Source organism: Chiloscyllium punctatum, chromosome 35 (assembly GCF_047496795.1).
Source record: "Chiloscyllium punctatum isolate Juve2018m chromosome 35, sChiPun1.3, whole genome shotgun sequence".
Taxonomy (NCBI): domain Eukaryota; kingdom Metazoa; phylum Chordata; class Chondrichthyes; order Orectolobiformes; family Hemiscylliidae; genus Chiloscyllium; species Chiloscyllium punctatum.
In genome coordinates, this window is record NC_092773.1 from 17,051,739 (window position 1) to 17,066,687 (window position 14,949).

Below are 14,949 nucleotides of genomic sequence, written 5' to 3' on the forward strand. Positions count from 1 at the left end.
AATCACTACAGTGTAGAACGAGGCCATTCGGTCCATCGAGTCCACACTGATTCTCCAAAATGCATCACACCCATACCCACCCTATCCCTGCATTTCCAATGGCTAATCCACTTAGCCTGCTTGTCCCTGGATACAATGGGGAATTTAGCATGGCCAATCCACCCACCTGCACATTGTTGGACTGTGGGAGTTAACCAGAGCACCCAGAGGAGACCCACACAGACATGGGGAGAATGTGCAAACTCCACACCTGAACGTGGAGTCAAACCCAGGTCACTGGCACTGTAAGGCAGCAGTGCTAACCACTGAGCCAACATGTTGTCTTATATCTTTTATCCATATTGCCCTGATACCGATTCCTCATCAACACCAGTCAAACATACTCATGAAATGTAAATGTGGAGTCAGAATTCAGCCTCTGGAGCCTTCTCTGCCATTCAATAAAATCATGGCTGATTCCATTATGTCCAAAATTCTACTTTCCAACCAATCTAACATCCTAATTCAAAAGGGAGGCAGGTAAGTATAGGCCATCTAGATTAAGATCTACAAGTGGGAAAATGTCAGTTTATGATAAAGAATACAACAACAGAGCATTTAGAATACATCATGTTATCGGTCTTCGTGAGGATGGTTTTATGAAGGGTAAATTTATTAGAACTCTGAGGAGAGAACAAGTAGGGGTTAAAGGGGAAGCAGCAGGTTTTATATTTGCAAAAAGTATGAATGGTCAGGTACAACATGACAGGCTATTCACTCAAGAGCTGAAGAGTTTAAAAAAACACCTGTAGTGTGGGGATCAGATATGCATTGGGGATTGGCTCACTTACAGAATATCAAGAGTTGGGATAAGAGGGTATTTTCTGGATGGCAAACTGTAACTAATGTAGTACTACATGGATCAGCACTGGGGCTACATTTATTCCCAATATATATTAATGACTTGAAGGAGAGAAGTGATGTACTGGAACAAAGCTTGTGGGTGACACAAAAATATGTGGTAAGTTAAGTGGTGAAGGTGACACAGTTTGAAGAGGGATACAGACAGATTAAGCAAGTGAGTGAATCATAGCAGATGAAATATCATGAGGGAAAATGTGAGGTTATGCACTTTGCCAGGAAGAATGGAGGATCTGAAAAATATATAAATGGAGAAAGACTGTAGAAATTTGCATGACACAAGGATTTAGGAGACACTATACATTAATTAAAAATACATAGCAACCAAGTTCAGCAGATAATGGGGAAGGCACCTATAATGTTGATCTTTACTTCAAAGGGAATGGACTATAAAAACAAGGAGGTTTTGCTAAAACTATAAAAGACATTAGTCAGACCACACTTGTGAACAGTTTTGGTTCCCTTAGAAAAGTAAAGATATATCAGCATTGTAGGTAGTTCACAGATGGTTCACTTGGTTGATCCTAGGTATGGAGGGATTTATTTTATGAGGAGAGTTGGGCGTATGCTCATTGGAGTTGAGAAGAATGATATGCACAATGCTGAAACATGTAAGGTTCTAACAGGCCTTGACAGGATTGACACATAGAGGTTGTTTTTCCTTGTGGGAGAGTGTAGCAGCAGAGGGCATAATTTCAGAAGGAGGAGTCACCCATTAAAATAGAGATTAGGAGAAATTTCTTCTCTGAGGATATCCTGAATTTGTTGTATTTATTACCATGGAGTGCTGACAAAGCTGGGTCAGTAAAAACATTTAAGGCTGAGACAGATGTTTACGCAGCAAAGGAATCAGTGGGAAAATGCAGGATCGTGGTGTTGTTGTTTGTCAGATCAACCATGATATTATTGAATGGCAGATTGAATAGCCTGTTATGTCTGATGGTCTTGTGGTTTTAAGGCTTGTTTTTATTTACACAATTGCAAGGCCAAAAGATCCTTCCTGGATAGGGTGTCACACTGAGCACAGTATTCTGGGTGGTATCTGACCAAAGCATGATACAATTTTGAAGTATCACTTCTTTTTCCAAAACTTGTCATAAAAACCAACATTTCACTATTCTTTCAGAGCAGATCAGAGATTGGGAATTCTGAGGTCAATAACTCATCTCCTGTCTACCTAAAACGTACTCACCATCTATAAGACACATGTCAGGTAGGTGCAATACTCCCCACTTGTCTGGACGAATGCAGATTCAAAAACACTCAGAGATTTAGCACCATCCAGGAAAAAGCAGCTTGAGTGACCCTACATCCCATTTTTCACTCTTTTCACCACCAATACAGAGTGGCATCTAGAAGATGACTGCAGAAATTCACCAAGTCTCTTTCAATAGCATTTTCCAAAGTTGTGATTACTAATATCTAGAAGGTCAAGGGCAACATGGGAACAGAACCAGCTACAAGCTCTCCTCTAACCTGACTTGGAATTGTATCACTATCCCTTCATTGTCAAAACTCACTTCCCTAAGTACGGTGGGGTCACTACAGCTTCTGAACTGCTGCTGTAGAAAAAGATGGCTCAACACCCCCTTCACAAGAGAAACAAATCTTGGTCTAGCCAGGATGCTCTGATCTAGATGAAGGAAATGAGGGCATTCTGGCTAAGTTTGCAGACAATACAATGATAGGTAGAGAGACAGGTAGCATTGAGGAGGCAGTGAGACAACTGAAGGATTTGGACAGGTCAGGAGAGTGGGCAAAGAAGTGGCAAATGGAGTATGACATGGGAAAATATGAGGTCATGCAGTTTGGTAGGAAGAAAAAAGGCATGGACTGCTTTCTAAATGGGGAGAAAATTCAGAAGTCTGAAGTACAAAGAGACTTGGGAGTTCGAATCCAGGATTCTCTCAAGTGAAACTTGCAGGTTAAGCCAGTAGTCAGGAAGGCAAATGCCGTGATGGCATTTATTTTGATAGGACTTGAATATAAAAGCAGGGATGTACTTCTAAGGCTCGATATGGCTCTAGTCAGACCACATTTGAAGTATAGTGTGCAGTTTTGGGCCCCATATCTCAGGAAGTGGGATGCATTGGCTCTGGAGCATGTTCAGAGGAAGTTCACGAGAACGGACCCAGGAAAGAAAAGCTTAACATATGAGGAACATTTGAGGACTCTGGGTTTACACTCGAAAGAGTTCAGAAGGATGAGGCGGGATCTAATTGAAATTTACAGAATACTGAATGGCCTGGGCAGAATGGATGTTAGGAATATGTTTCCATTGGTAGGAGAGAGTAGAACCAGAGGACACAGCCTTAGAGTAAAGGGAAGTTTAGAATTGAGAAAAAGAGAAACTTCCTCAGCCAGAGAGTGATGAATCAATGGAATTCACTGCCACAGATGGTTTGGAAGCCAGGTCATTGAGCATCTTTAAGATGGAGATCAATAGTTTCTTGAGTTACGGAGTTGTACCAATTGCAACAACATCTCAAAGAAATGAAATTGGGCAGGTCACCTGGCATTGATCCTAGGCACCAGAAAAGATAACAGCAGAAACAGCCTTGTCAACTCTGCAAAGTCCTCCTTATTAACATTTGGGAGCTTGTGCCAAAATTGGGAGAGCTTTCCCACAGACTACTCAAGAAACAGCCTTTCATAGTCATACTCATGGGTTCATACCTTACAGACAATGCCCCTGGAGAGCATGACCATCTCTGGATATGTCCTGTCCCACCGGCAGGACAGACGCATCAGAGATGGCAACACTGGTATACAGTCAGGAAGGACTTGCCGAGGGAATCCTCGACATTGACTCTAGATCTCATGGCTTCAGGTTAAACATGGACAAGGAAATGTCCTGCTGATGATTACTTACCGACCTACCTCAGCTGAGGAATTGTTATTCCTCCACGTTGAACAACAATTAGAAGAAGCACTGAGAGTGACAAGTATTCTGGGTGGGGTAATTTCAATGCCTACTACAAAGAGTGGCTCAGCAGCAGTATGACTGATTGAGCTGGTTGGGTCCGAAAGGACATAGCTGCTAGACTGGGTCTGCAGGAAGTTGTGAGGGAACCAACAAGAGGGAAAAACATACTTGACCTCGTCCTCACCAATCTGACTGCTTCAGATGTATTTGTCCATGACAGTATCAGTAAGAAAGACCACTGCATAATCCTAGTGGAGATGAAGTCCCACCTTCACACTGAGAATAGCCTTTGTCGTGTTGTATGGCATTATCACCGTGCTAAATGGGAGAGATTTGAACAGATATAGTAATTAAGACTGGGCATCCACGAGGTGCTGTGGTCCATCAACAGCAGTCAAATTGTACTCCAGCACAAACTGTAACCTCATGGCCCATCCTATCCCCCAATCAACCATGACCATCAAGCCAAGGGATCAACCCTGATTCAATAGCGAGTGCAGGAGCTGTTCCAGGACAGTTGCAACACTGGCATCTATCCAACAATGTGGAAAATTGCCCAAGTACATAAAAAGCAGGACAAATCCAACCCCGTCAATTACTGTCCTACTGTCTACTGTCGATGATCAGTAAAGTGATGGAAGGTATCATCAACAGTGCTATGGACACCACCTGCCCAGCAATAACCTGTGCAATGATGCCCAGTTTGGGTTCTGCCATGGAAAATCAGCCCCTGACCTCATTTCAGCCTTAGTTCAAACATGGACAGAAGAGCTTAATTCTCGAGATGAGGTGAGAGTGACAGCCCTTGACATTGAGACTGCATTTGACCGAATGTGGCATCAAGGAGCCCCAAAAATCAATGAGTATTGGAGATAAGCTTTCCAGTGGGTGAAATCATATTTGGATCAAAGATGGACATGTTTGTTGGAGAAGGTCAGACATCTCAGACCCAAGGACATCTCTGCAGGAGTTCCTCAGGGTAGTGTCGAGGCCCAGCCATCTTCAGCTGCTTCATCAATGATCTTCCCTCCATCATAAGGTCAGAAGTGAGGATGATTTTCTAATGATTTCACAATGTTCAGCAACATTCACAACTCCTCAGTTACTGAAACAGGCCCATGTTCAAATGTAACAAGATCTGGACAATTTCCAGGCTTGGGCCGACAAGTGGCAAGTAACATTCGTGCCACACAAATGCCAGGCTATGGCCATCACCAATTAGAGATAATCTAACCACCACCTCTTGACATTCAGTGATGTTACCATCACTGAATCCCCCACTAACAATATCCTGGAGGTACCCATTGACCAGAAATTCAACTGGACTCACCACATGAAAACAGTGGCTCCAAGCTATAAGTGGTCAGAAGCTAGAAGTATGGCAGTGAGTAACTCATCTCCTGACTCCTCAAAGCCTCAATTTCCAAGGCACAAGTCATGAGTGTGATGGAATACTTCCCTCTGGTCTGGATGAGTGCAGCTCCAAAACACTCAACAAGCTTGACACAATCCAAGATAAAGCAGCTCACTTGATTGGCACTAGATTCACAAGCATTTCTCCCTCCATCACTGATCCTCAGGAGCAGTAGTGTGTACTATGAACAAGATGTGCTGCAGAAGTACACAAAGATCCTGAGACAGCACCTTCCAAGCACATGACCACTTCCATCTAGAAGGACAAGGGCAGCAGATACATGGGAACATCACCGCCTTCAAGTACCGCCTACTCACCATCCTGACTTGGAAATATATCACTATTCTTTCATTGTCATTGGGTCAAAATCCTGGAATCCCTTCCCCCGTGGCACTCAGGGTCAACCCACAGCAGATGGATTGAAGTGGTTCAAAAAGGTAACTCACCACCACATTCTCAAGGGCAACTGGACACAGCCAATAAATGCTGGCCAACCAGTGACACCCACATCTAACGTTGCTTGCATTGGTGATTCAGTGATTGAATACTTGTCTGCCATGCGAAAGACCAGGGTTTGATTCCCAGCCAAAGCATGGTGCTCCATCCTGTCCCTCCTTGGGGTGGCACAGTAGTTTCATGGTTAGCACTGCTGCCTCACAGCAACAGGGATGTGGGTTTGATTCCACCAACAGGGAATAGTATGGAATTTGCACATTCTTTTTGTGTCTGCGTGAGTTTTCTCTAGGTGCTCCAGTTCCCTCCACAGTCCACAGATGTGCAGGTTAGATGGACTGGCAACACTAAATTGCCCATAGTGTCCAGGGATATGCTGGCGAGCTGATTAGCTACATGAATTACAGGGATGGGGTAGGTTTGGGTGGGATGCTCCCCAGGGGGTTGGAGTGAACTTGATAGGCCAAATGGGCTGCTTCCACATTGGTTCAAAATAAATTTTAAAAAGCTCTGAAATTTGTCTTGAAAATATCATGACTGGTTCTTCAATTAAATGTTGGATTAGTGGTGCTGGAAGAGCACAGCAGTTCAGGCAGCATCCAACATTTCGCCGCTCGTTGGATGCTGCCTGAACTGCTGTGCTCTTCCAGCACCACTAATCCAGTATTTGGTTTTCAGCATCTGCAGTCATTATTTTTACCTTCAATTGAATGTCACAGTTGAAACTGCTCTCTCCTGGATGTGACGAAAAATAAGTGTTCCATACCTATCCTCTTGGGTGGCCAGAAAAAAATCCCATCACACTATTTCATACCTTTTTGGGTCAATATTTATCCCTCAACCAAAATCAACAAGCCTGATTATTTAGGTCACAACGACATTGCTGTTTGTGGAGATTGGCTCTTTCAAATTGGCTGTCATGTTACTCACATAACATTAATGTCTACATTTCTTATGTGTATGATTTGCTGTTAAATAGTTGAGACATGTTGAGGGGGCAAAAGGTTTTACCTGAACACAAGTCTTCTGCTTGTCAGCTTTTTACAGTGTTAACTGCGGGACAATGGGTCACTCGCTGCTGAGTTGCAAAGTTTGGGCTTAAGTTCCACTCTGCTGCAGTGTTGAAGGAATGCTACACTGTCAGAGGTATCAGCCTTTTGAATTAAACTTTAAATAAAGACCAGGTAGATGTAAAAGATCCCATTGTGTAACATCAAAGAAGGGCAAGGGAATTAGCCCTCATGCCCTGACAAATATTTATCTCTCAATCAAGATTTTTAGTTGATTATGAGTTTATTTGTGGGCATTTGAAATTGGTTGCCATATTTTGTTACAATAGTGTCTGCACTTCAAAGTAATGAAATGGTTGTAAAGCATTTGAGATTGTGAAAAGTTTTGTATGAAACAGATTTTCTTCCTTTCAGTTACTCTGCTGAGAGAAATTTTCCAATGAAAATTTCCAACGGAAAACATTCATTCATTCTTCTACATTTTACTGCGCTGGAATATTAACAAACATCTGGGGAAAACCAAGAGTCACCATCCCTTCATCCAAGTTTTAAGTCTGCATTTTCTTTAAGGACTATTAAAATCGTTTGTGAACCATGCTCAGTGAATGTTCAAAATATTAAAAAGACAACAAATACTTTCAGTAGACAAAAAGAAAAGTAATTTGATTGCTTTATATTCCTCAGGTTACCCAAATGCTTGATAACGACAGAAATGTCTTTGAATGATAGTCACTTGTATAATGTTAGTCGTTAATTCGAACATTTTATGGAAAAACCAATTCACAAAACTACAAGAAGTTTCAAAACTTCCTCACAAGCTTTCTAGTTATATTGGTTAAAAAGCAAATGACAAGAGTTAGTGTCATAAGAATTATATTACTGAACTAATACATCAGAATTGCAAGTGAAATGCCATGGCTGCATAGGTTCAAATCCAACTCCAACAGTGAGTGGAATTTAAGTTCAACCAATAAATCTGCAATATAAAGCTACCTTCAATCGTGGTGATGATAAGACCATCACCAGTTGGTGTAAGATCCCAGCTTGTTCAGTTGTGTCCTTTTCCTAACATTTTCCCATACACATTTACATGAAACTCCAGAACCATGGTAATATTGATTCTGAACTGAAATGGCCTTGCAGCTGACAATGTAGCTAACAATAGCCAAGGACACAATTCACTTCAAAGCCAATTAGAAGTGAGTACTAAATGCTGGCCTCACTAGTTCGCAAATCCCTCAAAAAATTTAAGAAAAACCTCATGAGGACATGGGAGGAACTCTAATCTTCTTGGGAAAAATGTCATGAAATATCTTGCATCCATTTGAGAGGACAGGTGAGGCTACAGTTTAACATTTTATCTGGAAGACAAGTAATGCAGCAGACCTCCGGTACTGTAATGAAATGTCATACTGAATTCCATTTTCAAGTTTAGACTGTTTGTTTAAACCCTGACCTTCTGACACAAAGACCATAATGCCAGTTGGCCCAAGGCTAACACCCTTCTGTACACTAGATCATGCCAAATAACTTAAGGGATCCATAGTTAACACCTGACAACTCTGGACAAATTTTCAGTTTGGGTTTCTTCCAAATGGGATAAGGTTGCTTATTTTAGAAATGAAAAAGTGATCAGACATATGTTTGTCAGGTGATTATACTCAGAGGCTTCCTGAATGAAGGTTTGGGACTGAGGCCAGCACAAGAAAAAGGAAAAGATGTTTCCAATTTTCATTTTTTAAAAGCATGGTTAGTACTCTGCATCGTCAACAGTTTCTCAGTGGAATATAATTTGGGTGATATGGACTTAATTATTTATGACTTTGAACTGTGGTCATGATAACGCACCAACAGAGGGACTGCCATCTCAAATAACTTTGGAATTTCCTCCCAGGCACTTCATTTAGATCTCCTTCTGTAAATAATTACTCATACTGCCGACAGACACCGGAAGCTAATACTGTTGAAACCAAATAATACGCGTGCTGGATTGATTACTAGACTCAACTCACGGTGCCCAAACCGAATACAGATTATTCACATGAAGTTTATTGCACAAATATTTGAATTTTTAGTTTCTGTCATGTTTCTTTTCCTAATGCACTGTTTATTCTGCCATGTGGAACTTGCTTTGTTCCCTTGTCAGCAGTTTGGAATAATCTGGTCAGCAGGTAGTTGCATGCCTGATGTCAATGAGGCCCCATCAATGGCAGCAGGAAGTCTAATTGAAACAAAATGTACCAGATGGTGTCAGGTTTTCCCTGAATTCAAGTCAAAATGTTGTGTTTCTTTTGTGGTGTCCAGTTAACGGCCCAGCTGGAGATCTGGCAAACTCCATCCAAAAGGGGTCAAGTGACTCTGAGTGGCAAATAATTTCTGGATTTCGACCAAACAGTGCTGTAAATCTCACCTCAGTTCTGGGCTTGAGCTGCATCACTGATCATCCAATTGAACAATGACAATTATTGCTTATTTACACAATGTAAACAGCACTCCCAAAACTGCATTTATTGTCTACCCTCGTCAGCCTTGCGAGGATGGTGGCAGGTCTTTCCTGTAGTTCCTGTGATGATAATGCTTCCAAGTAAGTGTGGCAATGGATTTTGACATATCAATGAAAAGAGCATGACAATATATTTTCAAATCAGGATTGCAAAGACTGTGGAAGTTGTGGCTGTCCAAGATCCCAAAATGGGCAGCATGGTGGCACAGTGGTTAGCACTGCTGCCTCACAACACCAGAGACCTGGGTTCAATTCCCGCCTCAGGCAACACTCTCTGTGTGGAGTTTGCACATTATCCCCGTGTCTGCGTGGGTTTCCTCCCACACTCCAAAAATGTGCAGGTTAGGTGAATTGGCCATGCTAAATTGCCTGTAGTGTGAGGGGAATGGGTCTGGATGGGCTGTGGATCAGTGTGGACTTGTTGGGCCGAAGGGCCTGTTTCCACACTGTAAGTAATCTAATATGGCTGCTTTTGAACTTGACTGTAGATCACAGAGTCATACAGCATGGAAACAAATCATTTAGTCCAACCAGTCCATGTTGATCATAATTCCAAACTAAACTAGTCCAATCTGCATGCACTTGGTGTATATCCCTCCAATCATTTCTTATTCGTGTCCTTATGTAAAAGTCTTTAAAATGTTGTTACTGTACCTGCATCCACCAATTCTGATGGAATCTTAGTCTATACTTGAACCACTCTCTGTGTAAAAATATGCCCCTCTGTCTTTTTAAAATCTTTTCCCCCATCTTAAAAGTATGCCACCTAGTCTTCAAATGCCCAATTGTAGGAAAAAGACACTGCCATTCATCTTATTTATATCCTCATTATTTTATAAACCTTGGTAAGGTGATCTCCCAACCTCCTATGCTCCAGTGAATAAAGTCCTAACCTACCCAGCCTCCCCACATAGCACAAACCTTTCATTCCTGGCAACAACCTAGTAAATCACTTTTAAACTCTATTCAGCTTAATAACAATATTAAATAGTCAGTAGTCAGCATACACTTACAATGCAGTAACAGTGATGGAGGAGATAGATATTGAATTTAATGGAAAGTTTGCTGATCAAGTGTTGGATGATGTTAGAAGCTTCTTCTGTTTAGTTGCCACCTTTCCCATTCACAGGAGTCATGAATATTGCAAGAACTCACTCTCGACTGAAACATTTACATCAATGGGCGCAACTATGAGGAGAATGATTTTCAAATTGTGTATATTACATGTATGCAGACACTGTACTTACAGGTTAAATTGTATCAAAGATTAGAATTCAACCAAACTGTGGAGTAATGCAAATACTTTTACAGCTTGTTGCTTGCCATTCTTTGAGCACACTCCCCCAGTGATGTCATAAACTCATAAAATCTTAATCGAGCTTATTGTAACAGTTCCACAGAGGATGGTATCATGATACCAAGTCACCCTTTATTTACATGTGAATTGTACTTGAGAGTGGCCCAGCTTTCTCAAAGCCAACCTTCGGTGGGAACAGAACCTCTGACACTCGTGTTTATATCTGACAGCCAGGTTAATAGCCCTAATCAGGGAACCCACCTCTCTGAGGTGCACCTGCCTAATCTTGTTTCAATCACGACATCTTTCCCCCTCTAAGCCCAGGGATGTAGGCCTGTTCTTAGAGACTCTCCTAGGACATTTTTGCACTGGGTCCGGGTCCTCTGACTCAGCCTCAGATACAGACGAGCGTACTGGACTATCACCCACTTCTTGTGCCCTGAGCATCTTGGAAGAAGTTCATCCTGTTCTTCAGGTGTTAAAGGTGTCAAAGCTGCAACATCCACATTGTTCATCTCGGACTCTGAGGTTTCTTCAGTGTTGGATGGAGGGGGAGAACCTTAGGGTTCCAACAGTCTTTCTGGCTTTTCTGTGGCTCCTAAGCTGTTTGCAAGTTTGCAGCTTTCATCTGGCCCATGTGCTTATTCAGGACCACCCCACCTACCTTAACTTGGTACATCATTGGACCTGACCTTGCATTGACCATGCCTCTTACCAATGCAGGACCATTTCTGGGTTTCAGCACCAAACTTTATCCCTTAAATAAACTGTCTCTTTTGCTGAGAGGAGTCTTCTGCCTGGCAATGACATTCCTGATGCCATTTCACCCTCATTCCCAGGTCTGGGAAAATCAGATTTAACCTGGTGTGGAGTCTTCTCCCCATCAGCAACTCTGCTGGAGCTATCCCTGTAATGGCATGAGGATTGTTCCCATAATCAAACAGGAACTGGGACAGTTTGGTATTGAGTGAAGCTGAAGACTGTTTCTTTACGCCTTGAGAGTTTGAATTGTCCTTTCCCACCAGACATTGCACAATGAATGGAATGTAGCTGTCTGTATATTCTGTTTGCCATTCGACTTTAGGAAATACTTAAATTTCCTGCTGGAAAATGATGGCTAATTACTTGTGACCAACACTTCCAGGAGCCTGTGCATTGCAAACGTTGATTGGAGCTTTTCTATTTTCATCTCAGTGTTTGGTGAGTGAACTCTATACACGTCTAACCACTTTGAATGGACAGCCACAATGAGGTGAATGTTGAACCCACGAAACAGCTGAATAGTCGATGTGTAACTGAGTTCAGTGTTGACCAGGCCATTCCCACAAATTTATGCCTATAAAGGTGTTGGTGGAACTTTCTCACACCAAAGATGACTGCCAGACTTGCCTTCTCTATCTGGGCACATTTTAGCTCTGCATTAGCCAAAGTCCAGGAATCATATGCTATTGGGTGTTCCTTTCCATTCGGCCATCTGTGAGCCAATATTACCTCAATATCATACAGACAGGCATCGCATGTCAGCACCAGATCTCACTTGGGACCATAGGGTGCCAACATCTTGGACAATGGTAACTGCTTCTTCACTTCCCTAAAGACTACTTCTTGCTATGAGACTATTTCCAAGGCTGACTCTTTCTCAATAGCAGATATAAGGATGCCAGAATGAAGACTGGATTACATATGAACTTTCCGTAATAATTCACCAATCAAAGGAAAGACGTCAGGTCTGGTACAAATGTGGAGCCGGTGCACTTTTGATTACCCTCACTCTATTTTGCAATGAGTGTAACATGGTCTTGTCAATTCTGTGGCCCAAGTAGGTCCACTTGGGGTGCCTGGTGCACACATTTCTCCCTTCTAAGGTGTACGCGTGCCTTGGAGAAACATCTAAGGATAATGTCCAAATTCTCTAAGTGCTCTTTATTGGACTTCCTTGTTATTAGCATGTCACCCAGATAAATGGCAGCCTGAGGTAGACCTTGTAAAATGTTCTCAATCATCCGCTGAATAGTAGCACAGACAGATGAAACCCCAAATGACCGTCTCATGTATTGGTACAAACCCTTACGGGCATACCTCTGGGAATCCTTATGTGACCGTAATTCGTGAAGTATGGCCCTCAGCCACCAGCTTTGTGTATTTGTCCTCTATGTGAAGGATTGGGTATTTATCTAACTGCAAGAAGTGGTTTACCATTTGTTTAAAATCCCCACAAATGCAAACTGACCCGATGGACTTCACAATTGGTACGAATTGGACTGGTTTGATTGATTCATTCGCTTAAAGCCTCCAGATTGCTGACTCCACTTTTGCACATAACACAACCGGCATTGGGTGGGCCTTGCAGAATTATGTAATTGCTTCCTGATCAAATTGTAAGGTGGCCTTGGCTCCTCTGGAAGTCTCTAGACTTTGTGAAAATTTTCTAGGTATTTAACTGGACTTCACTCTTACAGCCATTTTCTAATCAAAAAGTATTGAGCCAATCAAGGTGAATCTTTCTCAACCAATTTCACCCCATCAGGCTTGTGCCCAAGCCTTTTACTTCAATCAGAGGTAACTGAACCAGTTACTTCTCATAGAAGATCAGAACTGAAGCTGTCCACTTCATGTGGCATGGTGGCTCAGTGGTTAGCACGGCTGCCTCACAAGAGGAGGGTTCCAGGTTCAATTCCAGCCTTGAGCAACTGTCTGTGTGGAGTTTGCACATTTTCCCCCTATCTGCGTGGTATCCTCTGGGTGCTCTGTTTGCCTCCCACAGTCCAAAGATGTGCAGGTCAGGTGAATTGGCCATGCTAAATTGCCCATAGTGTTAGGTGCATTAGTCAGAGAGGAAATGGGTCTGGGTGGGTTACTCTTCGGAGGGTCGGTATGGACTGGTTGCGCTAAATGGCCTGTTTCCACACTGTAGGGAATCTAATCTAATCTGTAAGTCTTCCCTGTTATCAGATTTCAGTCTAGCCGAAGCCTTACACAAACATCAGAGTTGGATTCCATGAGAATTTTGTTAAAAACTGGTTCTTCAATCACTGATGCAGCTCATTGGTATCAACTTCCATTACAGCTTGGTGATCAGTTAACCAGAAGTTTATTTTTATTAGTTCTGGGAAGATATTGAGAAGGATTACACCTGAAACATTAACTTCTCCAACTCCTGGTGATGCCTGGCTTGTGTTCTTCCAGCCTCCTGCTTGTCTACCAAGTAATTTAACTGTTCCAAGGCAGAGGTAGCTGGACTTTCCAGAGTATGCACTCTTCTGGATACTGGCCTAGGAGTTGACTCACTCAGTTCAGGCCTAGTGGGGCTCCTTTGCTGTCTCAGGTCTACATACCAGCAGCAACTACAATGGCTTGCAGGCCTGCAGCTTGAAGAAAATGTTAACTGTCTGGCCAAGGCTTGGCTTTGATTTTTGGTTTTCCTGTGGGCTGATGTAGAATATCTCTGTTCAGTACATGTCTTGAGTGAAGCTATGGAATTACCTTGACCCAAATGATGTCCCTGTAAGCTCACTCGGCCTGGCCACTTTCATCAGCATACCCTGTAACTCATATGATACACTTGCTGCATTTTCTAATGATTAAGTCAGATGTAATGCTTATTTGAAGTCCAGTTGAGCTTCAGCAAATAGGCACTTTTGTCTGGTTATATAATTGATCAATGTAATAACACCGCAGAGGCTGGTATCCTGTCACCAAGTCATCCTTGATATACATGTGCATAGTATTTGACACTAGTCCAGCTTCATGAGAGCCAGCTCAGAGTGAACAGAACCTCTGACACTCCTGTTTATTTTTTAAAAAATTATTTTTTCTTCCCATCACAATTCACCCTTTATTTACATGTGCGACACTGATCCAGCTCCCTCAGAGCCAGCTCTCAGAGTGAACAGAACCTCTGACACTCCTGTTTATATCTGTCAGCCAATGCTCCATGATTGGACCAGGTTAAAAGCCCTAATCAGGGAACTCAGATTCTATAAGGTCCATCTGGCTGACCTTGTTACATTCACTACACTTATGGTGCAGTGAAGACCATTTAAACCAAAAGATCAGCCATTTCTGTGGAGCAAAACTCTGTGAGGAATCAAAGTAGAAGGAAATGAAGCAAAATTGAAAGATAAGTGGCAGCAAGCTGAAGTGTAATCAGTCATTGAAATCTAAGGTGAAATGACAAATAATTAAATCATTTTTTAAAAAAATGTTAAACTGGTGAGTCTGATGTCAGTGTGGGTGTTGGAGGGGATTCTGAGAGACAGTATTTACATTCATTTGGAGAGGCAAGGGCTGATTAGGGATAGTCAGCATTACTTTGTACATAAGAAATCATGTCTCAGAAACTTGATTGATTTTGATTTGAGGATGCGATCAAGAAGAAGGTGGCGGAGCAGTAAGCATTGTCTACATGGACTTTTGTAAGGCTTTTGACAAGGTTTTGCATGGTGG